At 42.5% G+C, this 18,297-nt stretch overlaps 2 long non-coding RNA genes across 4 annotated transcripts in view; one reads left to right on the top strand and one right to left on the bottom strand.

Moving 5' to 3' along the window:
* The window catches only part of LOC108407366 (uncharacterized), a 29,960-nt gene that overhangs the window by 8,483 nt on the left and 3,180 nt on the right, over positions 1 to 18,297 (top strand). For 2 of the 3 annotated variants that reach the window (XR_012121232.1, XR_012121237.1), the window contains exons 4-5: positions 5,166 to 5,243; positions 15,899 to 16,001. This is a non-coding gene — a long non-coding RNA (uncharacterized lncRNA). Of the gene's footprint in view, positions 1 to 5,077; positions 5,244 to 15,898; positions 16,002 to 18,297 lie in introns of all 3 variants that reach the window. The other variant, XR_012121239.1, reaches the window with a different exon arrangement.
* LOC140843451 (uncharacterized) lies at positions 3,543 to 18,098 on the bottom strand. Its single transcript, XR_012121240.1, has 4 exons — positions 18,007 to 18,098; positions 8,306 to 8,383; positions 4,694 to 4,808; positions 3,543 to 3,737 (listed from the first exon to the last, which is right to left on the bottom strand). It is a non-coding gene; the product is annotated as an uncharacterized lncRNA (long non-coding RNA).

The raw sequence follows: 18,297 nt of genomic DNA, 5'->3' as shown, positions 1-18,297 counted from the left end.
CAGGGTAGACGAAAGATGCTCCTGCAAAGACAAACACAGAAGAAGCAGGTTCCCAGGGCTGAGATCAGAAAGTAAGACTCTAATCACCTCATACTGGTTAGAATGGCTATTACCAAAAAAGCAAAAGAATAAATGTCTTCAAGGACGTGGAGAAACGGAAGTCCTGTATGTTGTTGGCGGGAATGTAAAATGATATAGCTGCTATGGAAAACAGTAAGGTGGTTTCTCAGAAAGAAATCAGCATCTCAAAGGTTCACTGCCAACAGCCAAAATGTGGAAACAAACTAAATGTCCCTCAGTGGATGACTAGATAAAGAAAATGTGATATAAACATATGGTGGAATGTTTTTCAGCCTTAATAAAATAAGGAAATTCTTCTCAGAGCTGAGTAGTTGTGACAGAGATGATATACCCTACAAGGCTACAATTCCTGACCCCCCCTTGCACAGGTATGTCAGCACAAGTACAGTCATCTTGGTATTCTCCACATTTCTGTTCTTGATAGTCTCCTACTGGAAAACTTGAAACGTTCCTCTACTGCCTAATAGTCTCACTCCACAGACTGGGCTTAGCCTTATTTGTCCCAATTCTAATTCACATGTTCCAAGGCAAAAAGGCAGTAACCAGGCACATGTGACTATTTAAATGTAAATCTAAAGTAATAACATCTGGCCCTTTTTAAAAAGAACTCTACCAGTCCTTGCTTTAGATTCCTCAGTCCCCTTCTCACCACACCAGAGTGTCTCAAACACCTTACATGGACTACTTTGGAAAAGGGCCAAAACCCCAATAGCAAGCCCATATGCTAAGAACACCAAAGTGCACTTATAAGCACCTATGTGAGCCAGACTCTGTTTTGGAAATTTCATTACATTTAGCCCTCACATCAACTTTGTGAGATAGCAATGATCATCCTCATTTTACATGAGAAAACAGAGACTTGGGATGTAGAGCAAATTACCAAAGTGGCTGAGCCGTATTTGAACTTTAGATCTGCCTGTCTGTGCATTTTATCACTGCATCAAACTTCCTACACTATCTGCTGCTTAAACATTTCTATAGAATTACTGGGAAGAATCACATCACTTTTGATAAAGAAGTGGTCAGCAGGAACCATGCCAAGTGAATTCACTCTCCCAACAGACAGGAACAGGCTGTCCCACAGCCCAGTGTCACTGCCTTGGTTCCTAGGGGTCTTGGAGCATTGGAGGGTCAGTGACATAGAGGTCCTTTTTGAATTCTTAAAGTGGTATGCTGCATTGAGGGAGAAGACAGGAGGGGACGCTTTTCAGAGAACATCTGCCTTCTCGTTAAAAGACCTAGTGGCTCCCTGACAGCTTATTATTATCCCCCAAATCACATTGTACACATCCATGCTCCTCATCCAGAGAAGGGAACTAGGATTATGAGGCAGTTCTAGAAACCACAACAACAGAGGACAGTTACAAGGCCAGGAGGTATTTTGTTTGGAGAAGTGGAGACCCGATGGGAGCATGCTACCTGTGTGTCATTTCTTCAGGAAGTCCTACCATAGTGAGAAGAACAGCTTTTGTGTGTCTATTGAAGTTGAGAATGAAGGCCAATAGTTGGAAGTAACATGGAAGCAGATTTTGCCTCAAATTTGAAAGAATGTTTCAACAACTGAAAATACCTAACAATGGAATGAGCTGTTGAGACGACAAGCCCACCCAGCTCTGGAGATTTGCAAGTAAGAGCTAGAAAATATCTGTCAGGGATGCTGTGGCATAGATTTCTGAAAAGTGTGAAGGTTAAACTAATTCATCTCTCTGGTCCCCTCCAAACCCATAATTCTGTGACGAGACCAGCCTATGGACCACACTGTGAAAATCTGTGCTTTGAACCAAATTTGCTCTTTCCAACTCTTCTACACCTTAATCACAACATCTCGCTAAAAGCCAGTGCCATTTTCAACCAAGCCTTAGTCACCTATGCTCACAATCTAGGACTGACCAAGTATTTATGATATAATTATAAGAATCATGATCTCTCAGTCTGTCAGGTGAAACTGATAAGTAAGGTCTCTTGCTTTGGGGTCAGCAGAAGGGAGTAGGTGATCACAATAATAATGTTAACTAATATTTACACTAAACGTTGCCATTTATAGAGGGACCTATGCTCCAGTTAACATCCACAACAGTCCTTCAAAGGAAGCAAGACATGTTAGTCATTATTATCTATTTGGACAATAAGAGATTGCCTGGTTCCCCACCATTGCAAATGCCTTCGGACCTAATTAATGAATGACACCTTGAAGATAATAGGGATCATGTTGGTAGATACCATTTTGATCAATGCCCTGTGGAGACTAGCTGAAAGTTTAGGACTATTAGTTACAATTTGTTTGTGTTTTTTTTATAATGAAAGTCATCATGATGTGGCAGAAGTGAACACATTGCTGAGAACATCATGCACTTACAGTATATACTTTTTATAAGCCTACCAGTATTTTCCAGTGCTTAAATTATGGGGATGAGTTTCATATCCTGAGGATGCATTCAGCTGGGGAGGCTGGATACTGCACAAGATAATGATCAAGGCCCATGCCTTTTAAGTACAGATTGTCATTATCATTCATTGCTCACATCAGTGGTATTGGATTTTATATCTTGTTTTCTCATCAGGTCAGGACTGAGTCATCCCCTCTTCTGTCACAATACTTGCCTTTGGAAGTTCCCGGAAGGAAAACAATGTGCAAATGTTAGTTAGCCTATGGGCTGATTAGAGGATGCTTGCAAACCGTCACCTGGAGAAACCCTGCAGCGCTGCTGGGGTTCTATCAGAATGACTATGGCCTGTGAATAACTGGGGAGAGCTATTGTTGCTAAAATGGAAACACCGCCCTCATCAGAAACATGCCCACTAGCATTTAAGGCAGAAAAAGATTTTAGGTAAAGAATTAGGCAGACAGATATGGGGTAAAGAAGGGGAGAACAGTCCAGGCAGAGGGCCCATTTGAGTAAAAGCAGGGAGGCATGAAGATGAAGGGCCTCTTCTGTTTAACCAGAGTACTGAGCACCCGAGTATGTGTGGGAGCACACCCAGAGGAATAGGAGGAGAGGGCTATACCATGGCAAGCTCCAGAGAGTACTTAATGCTGTAGTCCAGTTCGGTCCAATGTGCATCAAAATCACCTGAAGCACTTGTCAAAGCACAGCTTGCGGGGCCTCAGTTTTTGATTTAGTGGGTCTGGGGGGAGGCCCAAGAATTTGTGTTTCTAACAAGCCCCCAGGTAATGCTGACACTGCTGGTCCAGGGGCCACTCTTTGGCAGCCTCGGCTATAGTCATTCAGCAGCTGTTTTGAATAAGGAAGTGAGGTGTTCAGGGCTGTGTTTGGACCAGTATGAAGAGCCAGCAGTTCTGTGAGAAGATATGTAAGGAAAGAAATTTGTCAGAGAAGGAATTAGCTCAGGCTGTGGATATATGTTCAGTGGTGAGATCTGATCGAAGCATCTCACTTTTCACCTAGCTGGCAATGGGGACTAAGTGAGATGAATAAAATGACCCCTGTTCCTCACAGAACAATGGGACATCAAAAGTTTACTCAATTACCAGATAAGGCGTGCCATTTATACAGCTCTAGAAAACAATGCTCAACACAAAAAATACATTTTCTGAGGTTCAGCTCTTCTAAAGACATTCATCATGCTAGTCACCAATGACTCCGCTGGCGGGCAGAAGGAAGGCTTCACAGCTTTCATCCTCTACCCCTGGTCTCCTAGGTATGAGAGGGAATGAGAGACTGTAAGATTCGATTCTTTCTGAAACATCATTTTAAGTTCCCCTTCCATCACAGAAATGGCAAATAGAAAAACAGAGGAAGAGCCAAGATGTGCCTCATCCAGGAAACCCTGTTATGACCCAAATAGGAAAGTCAACATTGTCTTCTGCTCCTAATCATTAACAAAGATGCTGATCTGACCGAGGTGGGGATATGACTTAGAGCAGAGCAGAATGAGGAAAGAAGGGGGAAGTTTTCTCTGTTTTGTTTTTGTTTTTTTTTCTACCAGTAGTAGGAATGAGAGTAAGTTAGTCTAAATCCTATCCTACTGGCCTATCCTGCTGGTTCATGTGAGAGAGATCTGTCACCACCCACACCAATTTATTATTGATGACTAGAGCTTAATGCATGGCTTCATATTATATTTTATCAAGAGGTTCCCAGAGTCAGGTTCTTTGGTCCAATCTAGCTGGAGAAGAATACTGTATTCAGAGGCTGCACTACAGAAGAGGTTACACCCTGACCTATCAATTGGAGGACCTGCATTCTTCCCCTGGTTCTGTAACTCCAAACTTGGGCAAAATCTTATCTTCTCTGGACCTCTGATTCTTTATGTGGGGGAGGAAGGAGCATTTACCTCTAACCTGGCCAGAGAAGACCAGGGTACAGAAGTTTCAATATAAACAAGAAATGATCTAGAAAACTAATAATCTCATCTGGTTAGAATGAATGAGAGAGATTCAGCTCTCATTTCCCCATTAACATTCTTGAGAGCATTTATGCCTCAAAAAGAAACAAACACACTCAGTCACCTTATGAAAGATTTCCATAGAGGCCACAGCACTATTATGCCCATTCAGATCATGAAGGTTGGCCAATCCATACTCACCCCAATTCTCAACATTCTCTGGACTCAACATTCCTTACCCATTGCCCTAACTCTGCCCCCTCACCTGTATTGTGTGTGTACGTGGCAGTTTCTCTAACCACTCTATCAGTGTGGTTCTGACAGCAAGGGCCGTAGTTTGTTTTTCTTCATCTAATCTGTGTTTTCTTTACCTCTCAAGTCTGGGGAAACAAGAGAACAACAGTAATGTCTTTGATTCCTGATTCACCACCTAGAGTTATTCCTGGAAGTCCAAGCTCTCCACTGAATCCTCACCATTCCCAAACATGCCCCTTGACTCCTCTGCCCATGTGGATGATGGCCCACCTCTGCAACTCTTTGCTGCCCCCATTGGTGGGAGAGGGCTCTGCAGAGCTTGCTGGTGCTGCGGCAGGCTTGGCCTATTGTTTGCCGGGTGTCCTGTAAGTTTTGCTTCTGTTTCTCATCACAGAAGGGGAAGCTTCTTTCTTGGCCAGTGGTAACAGTTCCTATAAGACTATGCCTGCCTCCCAAGGAAATCTGATATTTTCCATTTACAGCTCTGTCTGCAGGTAAGCAAGGCATTCCCAGGACTTGACAAGAAGGTATTGAACTCCCACCAACCATGAGATAATGAGGTCAGTATGGATAGGAATGTAAATTTTCTCTTACCCCACCATAAGTTGCTACTCCACCTATGGTATTAGGATCACCTACTGTCTCTTCTCTTAATATATAATTATTCAAAAATCTTTAAATTTGTTACTTCAGGAGGTAAATTTTATATACTAAAAAAAAAATGCTGCTTGGAATACATCATTCCCTAAGATGACTAGAAAGTTGGAAAAATTGAACATTACTGTATAGAATTGGTCCTAAATTTCTGCCTTATTATGCATCCTTAAATAACTAAGTATCAAGGTGGTGATCACCACAAATAGGAAAAAGAAAGTCTTACAAATACAATATTGATGGTGATTACATAATAAGGAAATTTTACAAGTATCCAAAAACTCCTCCGGAGAGGTAATGATAGGCCCTGGGGAATTCTGGTCCTGGCAATGCACCAATAAGGCAGCAGCCCACCTCCAGGTGTCAAAGGCTCATCTTCCCAAAGTTGTTGTTGACAGTCCAGCCTCTGAAAGAGCTACCAGAATCAATACTGATTACTAGACAATGACATTTAGAGGACATCAAACACTGCAATGATTTGTCAGAGTGCCATTTGCCAGAGCCAAATGCTTGTATTTCCAAATGGCAAAGCCTTCTCAGGAGCAGATGTATGACAATGCAGGCCTGGCTGTGCTAAGAAACGTGGAGACTGTTTTGCAAGCTGCTATCGTTAAGCAAGTAATAACATTCCTAAAGCTGGCTTCAGCACGTAGGGTAGACAGGTTTCAGCTTGTCAGCCATCACACCCACTGAAAGCATGGCAGAAAGGATAAGGAGGTATGCAGTAAAATGAATTAGGGCAAGGTTCACAGCTTCCATGCAAGCTGTTACCAGAAAATTGGGCCTTCTGGATGCAGTGGGACAGATGCCTGATCCCCAGCTCCCTCTGAGACCACCTGCCTTTATCTCTTTGAATGAGTGGTCAATGGGAATGTAGGGGACTTGCTGCATCCCCAAAGGGAGAGGGACTTAGGTATGCAATGAGTCTGCCCCCAACAAATTGTTTCCTTTTCTGAGCTTTCCTGTCCTCCAAACAGCTGGGAATCAGAAATATGCAGGCTTCTATACAAAAAAGAGTGGGTTTAGCCTGACATGGCATTTTGTCAAAAGCCAAGAACAGGAAGAAAAGGGCGCTGTGTTGTGCCCACCACAACTAGTCTAAGCACACACACCTGACACTGTGCTTGGCACCAAGCCCTCTGAAATCACCCTTTCTGCTAGGAGCTGTCTTCTCTGAGCAGATTCAACTCCTTTGCCCTTAGAAATATGAGGAAAGTAGCCTGAAGCCAGTGGGGTATAGTGGAAAGAGTATGACTTGGGAGCTGAGTGGACCTCTCCTCTGTTATAACCCTGACTCTACCACTTACTAGCTGGGTCACCTCCACCCTTTCCATTAACCTCTCTGAGCCTCCATTTCTGTAAGTATAAAGGGTGATTAATAATACCTAGTTCTCATATCTGTTTTAAGAATTCAAGATTATATATCTAGCAGAGTGACTGGTTCATAGGAGTTGCTTGATAAATAGTAGCTATTATTATTAGTTACTAATAAATAATCCATTTATAAATGCAAATTAAAATTAAGTTTCTTTAGAGAAACATAGGGTTCATTACATGAGAATGATTAGAAGGGAAGTAGGGAGAAGAGAGATATTGGTGCAAACAGTGAAATGGGCTTCATTTGTAAAGAAAGATTTTTCAACCACTCTGAAACTCTCCTATAGAAAATGTTCACCAGGCCAAAATGCTGTCTCCCTCAAGGTATTAAGAACATGTACATAGTCTTCATTCTCTTTAAGTAAGTTTCCCACAGCCTTGTGATTTGCAGCAGGCAAGTTTCATCCTGTTTTCGTGGGCAGGAGAAACTGAGGTACAAAAGATCACCCAATTCTCTGAGTGAGTCAGAGGCACCACCCAAAAATAAACCCAGGGACATCAGTCTCCATTCTTTCTGAACCTGAACTGTTCTAACGAATGATTCATATTGGTAGAAATCTAAAAAAAAAGAGAGAGATTAGTCCTACAGCAGAGATCCATATATTTTCGTCAACCCCAGGCTAGTCTTCCACGGCACATGCTCTGACACCCTCCTGGGTTAATGTCTTCTCTCTTGGTTGTGTCTGGTCCTCAGAGGAGCGAGGAGTGAGTGGGGGCATACATAGACTTAGTTCCAAAACATAGACCCTAACCCATTCAACCAATAGCGGCCATCCTGCCCCACAGGGGACCATGTTCACTCTAGGCACCTGCCTGTCCCTCACATTCTGGCTCTTGTACACCACCTGCCCCTTCTTGGGAACTCACCTTTCTACACAGAGACTAATTCAGATAAGGTTCCCCGAATTTAGGCTGAGAACAGGCAGGGTGCCCCTGATGGTGTAAAAGCAACCAGCTTCATTGAGATAAGCCAGTTCTGCCGCTCTGTGAGACTCCACATTGGGTTTTGTGTCCTGATTATTTAGATTATTCTTCCACCTCTTAGTATCATGTCTCCTGCATACACCCTTGGACAAGAGCCTTCTTTTCTGAAACTTGATATCCTCATAAAGTCCCGAGGGGAATAAGGTTGAATGAAGCCTGTGGCCAAATGGCTGCTGGAAACCATTGAAAAATTCCCTTCTTTCCATGTCCTTCCCATTAAGTGGAGAGTTCATGCTTCCACCAAAAGAAGTGGAGTCTGGAATTCCATTTTTATTTAATTGACTAGTGTCCTGATCTTGTACATTTAGGAAGATAGTATGAGTGAGGCTTTTTTAAATAGGCACTTGGTTTTGTGTCTAGCAAAGTGACTTGAACATAATAGGGCCAAAAATATCTGTTGAATGAATGTTTATTTATTAGGATTCCCGTGCTCTTATGTCTTGCTACTTTTTAAGTGTACCTTTAATTGCTACTTTTTAATTTAAGTGATGATATACGAGCTTTTGTAAATGCAAATTAAAATTAAGTTCCTTTAGAGAAACCATTAGAATTTGGCTATATTCAGGACATGGTCAGAAGAGAAAAGGCAAGGACCAAAATCATCTACCTTATTAATTCTTTTTCCTGCTGAAATGACGCAGAGTCCATCAACTGTTGTTCCAGTTCCGGGACCACAGGCATTCCTCTGTATTCAGGGAGACAGACCAAAACAACTTCTTTCAACAAGTTCAAAAAGTCACAGAATCTAGCAACCTAGAGAGGTCTCCCTTGGCATGTAGGACTGCTGCCGTGGTCACTGTGACACTAGCAATAAAACAAATGTCAAGAGCATCGGCCCCTGGCTGGGGAGATTGCTATAAAATGTATTGGTGCTTGGCTCCTGATTTCTTTTCTTTCCTCTTTTGCTGTCTCTACTGCAGCAGTGCTAAGTTCTGCAACCAACACAGAACTACTCTCTCTCCCTGTACATTCCTCATGCCAATCCTCTTTCTAAATGTTTGCTTTAAATGTAATCTTCAGCTTTACTAAGATTATGTCCTGAGCACACATTTTTAGTCATTCCAGTTCTCTGTGCAGGGAGAGCTGACAGTTTCCTGCACCCTCTATTCTTTCTTCCAGCTCTCTTCCTTAGACTTCCCCAAGCCTCTCTGCTCCGATGGGGGCATTTCAGAGTCAGTGCCCCCACAGAATACTTGAGGACAAGGACCACTCACTGGTTACTCCTTCTTGGTATCCTCTATGTGCCTTACATACGGGAGGTGCTTGAAAATATTTTTAGCAAACCAGTCTATTCATTGCTCCCTGAACTCATTAAGCACATAGCCATCTCTGAGCCCTTGCTGAGGCTTTGCTTCCTGCCAAAAATGCATTCCCAGTTCCTTTCCATTTATGCAAATTATGAGTCTGCCTCAGGACTAAATTCAAGCCCCCTGAGATCTTACAAAACTTTGTACTCTTGGCATTTAACATACTATTTTTTAAAATTAGTTTGTGTCTAGATCTTGTCTCCTCAATTAATCTGGAGTCCTTGATGCTCCATCTGGGGCAAAGCAATTTGCCAGAACCAAAACCAGTAGGCTGCCAAGGTGATAAAGGGGCTCCAGTACCAAAGCTCTGCCTCAGGCAGTATGTCAGGGGTCTTCCAGTTCAGACACTGAGATAACAAATGAAAGATGCCCACACAGAAGCAGAATCTATGTGAGCAATTTAGACTCAAAGGCAGGAACAAAGGAACAGAACGGGTGTAGACGCTGAGGTTAGGATGAGGTCAGTCCAGAGTGACGGCCTTGGACCAGGCTTCTTTGCCCTGACACTGAGATTGAACATCCAGGTCCTGCCCATGCAGGGAGGGTAGCTCGGCCCTTAAGGTAGTACTTCCAAGCCCTGACACTGATGTTCTGGGATAGAAACTGTTGAATCCCTTATTATATATCACATCCATTCCCATCTGGAACCTAGCAGGGAGTTATGCCAAAAGCAAGTTTTCCATTGGAAGGAAGGGAAGTAAAGAGGCAGGAAGGGACACAAGTGGATTGTTAGTCCCCTCCCCTCTGCCCGCTGAGAAGGCCAAAGTGAGCCCAGGGGAATAGCCATCCCCATACCCATCCACTTGCCCACACACCGAGGTGTTCTGTAAAAACCGCCACATCTCTCATGCTTTGGAGATTGCTTTCAACTCTTATTTAGGTCTTGAGTTCCTCAGCAACAAGGAGTTTCTCTGCTCTTTTTTATTCTTTCCTTATAGTTTTTAAAATTATTTTTTATTAAGGTATGATTGATATACACTCTTATGAAGGTTTCACATGAAAAAACAATGTGGTTACTACATTTACCCATATTATCAAGTCCCCACCTATACCCCATTGCAGTCCCTGTCCATCAGTGCAGCAAGATGCCAGAGATCCATTATGTCCCTTCTCTGTGCTACACTGTTCTCCCCGTGATCCCCCACACCATGTGTACTAAACATAATACCCCTCAGTCCCCTTCTCCCTCCACACCCGCCCTCCCGCATCCCTCCCCTTTGGTAACCACTAGTCCCTTCTTGGAGCCTCTGAGTCTGCTGCCATTTTGTTCCTTCAGTTTTGTCTCATTGTTACACTCCACAAATGAGGGAAATCATTTGGCATTTGTCTTTCTCTGCCTGATTTATTTCACTGAGCATAATGTCCTCCAGCTCCATCCATGTTGTTGCAAATGGTAGGATTTGTTTCTTTCTTATGGCTGAATAGTATTCCATTGTATATATGTACCACATCTTCTTTACCCATTCATCTACAGATGGACAGTTAGGTTGCTTCCATATCTTGACTATTGTAAAAAGTGCTGCGATAAACATAGGGGTGCATATGTCTTTTTGAATCAGAGAAGTTGTATTCTTTGGGTATATTCCAAGGAGTGGGATTCCTGGGTCAAATGGTATTTCTATTTTTAGTTTTTTGAGGAACCTCCATATTGCGCTCCACAATGGTTGAACTAGCTTACATTCCCACCAGCAGTGTAGGAGGGTTCCCATTTCTCCGCATCCTTGCCAACATTTGTTGTTCTTAGTCTTTTTGATGCTGGCCATCCTTACTTGTGTGAGGTGATATCTCATTGTGCATTTCCCTGATGATTAGTTATGTGGAGCATCTTTTCATGTGTCAGCCATCCGAATTTCCTCTTTGGAGAACTGTCTCTTCATATCCTCTGCCCATTTGTTAATCGGGTTATTTGCTTTTTGGGTGCCAATGTGTGTAAGTTCTTTATATATTTTGGATGTCAACCCCTTGTCGGATATGTCATTTACCAATACATTCTCCCATACTGTAGGTTGCCTTTTTGTTTTGTTGATGATGTCCTTTGCTGTACAAAAACTTTTTAGTTTGATGTAGTCCTATGAGTTCATTTATGCTTTTGCTTCCCTTTCTCGAGGAGATGGGTTCAGGAAGAAGTTGCTCATGCTTATATTCAGGGGATGTTTGCCTATGTTGTCTTCTAAGAGTTTTATGGCTTCATGACTTATATTCAAGTCTTTAATTAATTTTGAGTTTACTTTTGTGTATGGGGTTAAACAATAATCCAGTTTCATTCTCTTGCATGCACCTGTCCAGTTTTGCCAACACCATCTGTTGAAGAGGCAGTCATTTCCCCATTGTATGTCCATGGCTCCTTTATCATATATTAATTGACCATATATGGTTGAGTTTATATTAGGATTCTCTAGTCTATTCCATTGGTCTATGGGTCTGTTCTTGTGCCAGTACCAAATTGTCTTGATTACAGTGGCTTTGTAGCAGAACTTGAAGTTGGGGAGCATAATTCCCCCTGCTTTATTCTTCCTTCTCAGGATTGCTTTGGCTATTCGAGGTCTTTTGTGGTTCCATATGAATTTTAGGATGATTTTCTCTAGTTAGTTGAAGAATGCTATTGGTATTTTGATAGGAATTGCATTGAATCTATAGATTGCTTTAGGCAGGATGGCCATTTTGACAATATTAATTCTTCCTATCCATGAGCACAGGATGTGTTTCCATTTATTGGTATCTTCTTTAATTTCTCTCATGAGTATCTTGTAGTTTTCAGAGTATATAGGTCTTTCACTTCCTTGGTTAGGTTTATTCCTAGGTATTTTATTCTTTTGGATGCAATTGTGAATGGAATTGTTTTCCTGATTTCTCTCTCTGCTAGTTCATTGTTAGTGTATAGGAATGCCACAGATTTCTGTTTATTAATTTTGTATCCTGCAACTTTGCTGTATTCTGATATCAGTTCTAGTAGTTTTGGAGTGGAGTCTTTAGGGTTTTTTATGTACAGTATCATATCATCTGCAAACAGGGACAGTTTAACTTCTTCCTTGCCAATCTGGATGCCTTGTATTTCTTTGTTTTGTCTGATTGCCATGGCTAGGACCTCCAGTACTATGTTGAATAACAGTGGGGAGAGTGGGCATCCCTGTCTTGTTTGTGATCTTAAAGGAAAAGATTTCAGCTTCTCACTGTTAAGTATGATGTTGGCTGTGGGTTTGTCATATACAGCCTTTATTATGTTGAGGTACTTGCCCTCTATACCCATTTTGTTGAGAGTTTTTATCAAGAATGGATGTTGAATTTTCTCAAATGCTTTTTCAGCATCTATGGAGATGATCATGTGGTTTTTGTCCTTCTTTTTGTTGATGTGGTAGATGATGTTGATGGATTTTCGAATGTTGTGCCATCATTGCATCCCTGGCATAAATCCAACTTGATCATGATGGATGATCTTTTTGATGTATTTTTGAATTCAGGTTGCTAATATTTTGTTGAACATTTTTGAATCTATGTTCATCAGGGATATTGGTCTGTAATTTTCTTATTTTGTGGCGTTTTTGCCTGGTTTTGGTATTTGAGTGATGCTGGCCTCATAGAATGAGTTTGGAAGTATTCCCTCCTCTTCCATTTTTTGGAAAACTTTAAGGAGAATGGGTATTAGGTCTTCACTAAATGTTTGATAAAATTTAGCGGTGAAGCCATCTGGTCCAGGAGTTTTGTTCTTAGGTAGGTTTTTGATTACTGATTCAATTTCATTGCTGGTAATTGGTCTGTTCAGATTTTCTGTTTCTTCCTTGGTCAGCCTTGGAAGGTTGTATTTTTCTAGAAAGTTGTCCATTTCTTCTAGGTTATCCAGTTTGTAAGCATATAATTTTTCATAGTATTCTCTAATAATTCTTTGTATTTCTGTGGTGTCTGTAGTGATTTTTCCTTTCTCATTTCTAATTCTGTTTATGTGTGTAGACTTTTTTTTTGATAAGTCTGGCTAGGGGTTTATCTATTTTGTTTATTTTCTTGAAGAACCAGCTCTTGCTTTCATTGATTCTTTCTATTGTGTTATTCTTCTCAATTTTATTTATTTCTGCTCTATTCTTTATTATGTCCCACCTTCTACTGACTTTGGGTGTCATGTGTTGTTCTTTTTCTAGTTTCATTAATTGTGAGTTTGGACTGCTCATATGGGATTGTTCTTCTTTCTTGAGGTAGGCCTGTATTGCAATATACTTCCCTCTTAGCACAGCCTTGGCTGCATCCCACAGATTTTGTGTTGTTGAATTATTGTTGTCATTTGTCTCCATATATTGCTTGATCTCTGTTTTTATTTGGTCATTGATCCATTGGTTATTTAGGAGCATGTTGTGAAGCCTCCATGCGTTTGTGGGATTTTTCATTTTCTTTGCGTAATTCATTTCTAGTTTCACATCTTTGTGACCTGAGAAACTGGTTGGTACAATTTCAATCTTTTTGAATTTACTGAGGCTCTTTTTGTGGCCTAGTATATGATCTATTCTTGAAAATGTTCCATGTGCACTTCAGAAGAATGTGTATTCTGTTGCTTTTGGGTATAGAGTTCTGTAGAAATCTGTTAGGTTCATCTGTTCTATTGTGTTGTTCAGTGCCTCTGTCTCCTTAGCTTCTGTCTGGTTGATCTGTCCTTCAGAGTGAGTGGAGTGTTGAAGTCTCCTAGAATGAATGCATTGCATTCTATTTCCCCTTTTAATTCTGTTAGTATTTGTTTCACATATGTGGGTTCTCCTGTGTTGGGAGCAAAGATATTTATAGTGGCTATATCTTCTTGTTGGATTGATCCCTTTATTATTATGTAAGTCCTTCTTTGTCTCGTTACTTTCTGTGTTTTGAAGTCTATTTTGTCTGATACAAGTACTGCAACTCCTGCTTTTTTCTCTCTGTTAGTTGCATGAAACATCTTTTTCCATCCCTTCACTTTTCATCTGTGTATGTCTTTGGGTTTAAAGTGAGTATCTTGTAAGCAGCATATAGATGGGTCTTGTTTTTTTTATCCACTCAGTGACTGTGTCTTTTGATTGATGCATTCAGTCCATTTACATTTAAGGTGATTACCAATAGGTATGTACTTATTGCCATTGTAGACTTTAGATTTGTGGTTACCAAAGGTTCAAGGTTAATTTCCTTACTATCTAAGAGTGTAACTTAACTCACTTAAGAAGCTGTTACAAACACAATCTAAAGGTTCTTTTCTTTTTCTCCTCCTTATATTCCTCCTCCATTCTTTATATATTAGGTATCATATTCTGTATTCTTTGTCTATCCCTTGATTGACTTTGGGGATAGTTAATTTAATTTTGCATTTTCTTAGTAATTAGCTGTTCTACTTTCTTTACTATGGTTTTATTTCCTCTGGTGACAGCTATTAAACTTTAGGAACACTTCCATCTATAGCAGTCCCTCCAAAATAGACTATAGAGATGGTTTGTGGGAGGTAAATTCTCTCAGTTTTTGCTTATCTGGAAATTGTTTAATCCCTCCTTCAAATTTAAATGATGATCTTGCTGGATAAAGTAATCTTGGTTCCAGGCCCTTCTGCTTCATTGCATTAAACACATCATGCCACTCCCTTCTGGCCTGTAAGGTTTCTGCTGAGAAGTCTGATGTTAGCCTGATGGGCTTTGCTTTGTGTGTGATCTTATTTCTCTCTCTCTGGCTGCTTTTAATAGTGTGTCCTTATCCTTGATCTTTGCCAATTTTATTACTATGTGTCTTGGTGTTGTCTTCCTTGGGTCCCTTGTGTTGGGAGATCTGTGGATCTCCATGGCCTGAGAGACTATCTCCTTCCCCAGACTGGGGAAGTTTTCAGCAACTATGTCCTCAAAGACACTTTCTATCTCTTTCTCTTTCTCTTCTTCTGGTATCCCTATAATGCGAATATTGTTCCATTTGGATTGGTCACACAGTTCTCTCAATATTCTTTCATTCTTAGAGATCCTTTTTTCTCTCTGTGCCTCAGCTTCTTTGTATTACTCTTCTCTAGTTTCCATTTCATTTATCTTCTCCTCCACTGTATCCAACCTGCTTTTAATACTCTCAATCGTGCTCTTCAGCGATGGGATCTCTGACCTGAATTCATTCCTGAGTTCTTGGATATCTTTCCGTACCTCCATTAGCATGTTGATGATTTTTATTTTGAACTCCCTTTCAGGAAGAGTCACGAGGTCCATATCATTTAAATCTTTCTCTGGAGTTTTATTAATTTTACTCTGGAACAGGTTCCTTTGGCATTTCATATTTGTATATGGTGCCCTCTAGTGTCTAGAAGCTCTATTCTGGAGCTGCTCAGCCCCTGAAGCAATGTTGGGGGTCGCAGGGGAGCAGTATTGGTGCCTGGGCGGGAGGAAAGAGCTGTTCCCTGCTTCCCCGCTGCTGTGCCTGTCTCCACTGCCTGAGCCAGTGGGCCGAGCACACAGGTATAAGCTTTCGTCCCAGAGCAGCTGGATATGGATCCCAGCTTTCCACAAGTGGCTGGAATCTCAGTCTCTCCAGGAATTCTGCCTGTATTAGCTTTCTAACCCAGTAATCATGCCAGTATCATGAAAGCACCATGAAATGTAGGTTTGTGCTCCCTCTGGAGCTAGGTATTCAGCAGTCCCAGGCCTCCACTCCCTCCCTGTTCTGTTTCTCTTCCTCCTGCCAGTGACCTCGGGTGGGGGAAGGGCTTGAGTCCTGCCTGGCCACAGCTTTGGTACGTTACCCTGTTTCGTGAGGTCTGCTCTTTTCTCCAGGTGTGTGCAGTCTGGCACAGTCCTCTTTCCTGTTGCTCTCTCAGGATTAGTTGAGTCAACTATATTTTCTAATTGTATACAGTTTTAGGAGGAAGCCTCTGCCTCTCCTCTCGTGCTGCCATCTTTAATCCCATCTCCTCTCTGCTCTTTTAGTACCCACCACTGAGGAACAGGCACCAGCTTCAGCCTCCAAGGTGGGCTTAGAGGGTCTCACTATCCTGCTTACAAGGCGCTCTAGGAAACATGTTGCTTCCAGGTAAGTAAGGGTAGCTGGGACACTTTTGTGGGTTCAGCCTTCTGCCGTTGTCTGGTTTCTCTCAGTTATCTTTTTCTCCACTTTTACCCCAAACTATGCCAAGGGGGAGCAGAACCCCTCTCCAATAAGCTTCCCCCTCAGGCCTCTACCTATTCCAGAGAGAGGTGGGGTGTGCAACTGCACCCTCATGATTCTTCCCATAGCCATCGGCAGAGGGATGGGCCCTGCACCAGATCCCTGTCTATGGCTCCACAAGCCTTGGCCAAGTGCACCAAGGAAGGACACAGCATGAGCAGGACTTGCACTGGAAAGGCTCTGTTATATTTGTAAGGCAGACCCACACCCATGGGAAGGGAAAGTTACTATCATATTGTTGTTCTTCCATTGGCTTCTCCCTCTAATCACATGCAAAGTTAGGAAACTAAGTTTATCAGGGGAATTCTGACCAATGAGAACAAAACAAACCTGCATTCCTCACAGAAAGAATGGGAAATGCTGCTCCATTCAGTGAAATCTGATTTTAGATGAACTGAGTGTAGGAGAAAGATGCCCATGTGACAGAGAAATGAATTAGAGCAGCCAAGCAAAATCCAAACAGCAAAATGGAGGAAGCACGTGGTTACTTTTATAAATAACATGAAAGAGGCAGCACTACAGGGGAGAGAGAAGCTGACCCAGTCACAGCTCAGGGCAGCAGCTCTCCGAGGAGACAGCAGGCCGATGCTCACCTTTCCTGTGCCAGGCCCAGTGTTATCTCTGAACAAACAAAAGCTTGTTTCTTATCCACTGGAGTGTACTGACAGTTTTGACCCAGCACTTGACACAAACAGAGGCTGCCCCTGTGGACCTGGACTACAGCTCTGTGTGTAGGCAAGACAGGGACTATGCAGATGAGAAAACCAAGCCCCAGAGAGACTTGTTTCAGGTCTCCTAACTAGGAATATGACAGAAATTGCAGTGGCTGTGAAAAAGCCAAGCTTACAGCTCCCTGCACTGTCCCACAGGGCTTTGGGCCTCTGCAGGGAGGGCAGGAACTCAGCTGGTAGTCAGTGAGGTTCCTTGGGCTTCTTTCATCCCTTTTAAACAGGAAGTGAGAGCACAGACTCCAGTTCAATCCCCAGCCTGCTCTATTATTCCAGTTAACCCTCAGGGCTCAACAGATTTTCAATGACTAAACTGGCTCTTGAACCAAAGGCATCCATCTAGCCACACTCTTTTATGCCAAAGCTTCTGGTTAAACAAATCTAATAATAAAGAGAGATTTCTACCAAGGAGGCTCTACCCAGCTCAGCCAAAGGGAGATAATGGGTGGGTAACAAGCCCTCCTATTTTAGGAAATCTGTCAGTTCTCTATCAGTGAGCCTGGGCCTCTGGCCAAGTCCCTGGAGAGAGGAAGAGTGAGGAGGCAGGGGCAGCTAGAGAACTCATGTCCCACCGCAGAGGCTCAAGGGCTCCAGGAAGGGCAATCTCAGCCCCTCTGAGCTCATGCTAGAGCAAGGCCACTGTGGCCTGGCAAAAATACCACTTGCCACAGCCTGGCCCAGAGCCCACGGGGGAGGGAGAGAGGGTGTACTGCCTCTCCCCCTAGTAAAGTGTCCAGAGGGGAACAGGCCCAAACATGGCCTCTACTCCTATTTCCTCCTCTGAGAAGAGGTGGCCTCCTGCAGTAGCTGTGTGACCCTGGGCAACTTCCTCATAAAAAAATGACAGCATCACCAACTTCAAAGAATGCCATGGTGACTGAATGAGAGAATGTGGTGGCGCACCTAACCCACAGTGGGCATGCAGGAAACAGCCCACACCCCTTCCTCCCATTCTGATTCTCCTCTACCCTGGCCCCTCATAGATCACTTTCTATATTGTCAGTTACAACTTTCCCTAAACCCCAAACATTTCTCTCTATCCCAGCCACATAGTCCCATCAGTAGCAGCTTTAGGCCCTTTCTGGACTAAGTTCTGCAGTATATTTCATTTTTCAAGCACCTACAAAGCATTTACTACATACCGGCAGTCTTCTGAGACCTTTAGAAATCTGTTTCTCAAGAGTGCCAGCACAAGCCTCACTGGGGGAGAAGTGCAAAGGGAAGGTCAGGCGGCACTTGGGGCTGCAGGAGGAGCACAGCTCTGTCACTAGTCACCGCAGCTTCCGCCCCACACCCCAACACTGCAAGGCGTGCGAATTTTGCGAAGGAAAATTTGGCTACTAACACTTATTTGTCTTTCCAAATTCAGTATAATTTGTCTCACAGTATGTTTCAAAGTCTTAGTCAGCAGATTTCTGATGTTAATGTGTTAT

The sequence above is a fragment of the Manis javanica genome, chromosome 1 (genome assembly GCF_040802235.1).
Source record: "Manis javanica isolate MJ-LG chromosome 1, MJ_LKY, whole genome shotgun sequence".
In the NCBI taxonomy this organism is placed as follows: Eukaryota; Metazoa; Chordata; class Mammalia; order Pholidota; family Manidae; genus Manis; species Manis javanica.
Note: the sequence above shows the minus strand (reverse complement) of the source record. Positions and strands in the feature narration are given on the sequence as shown.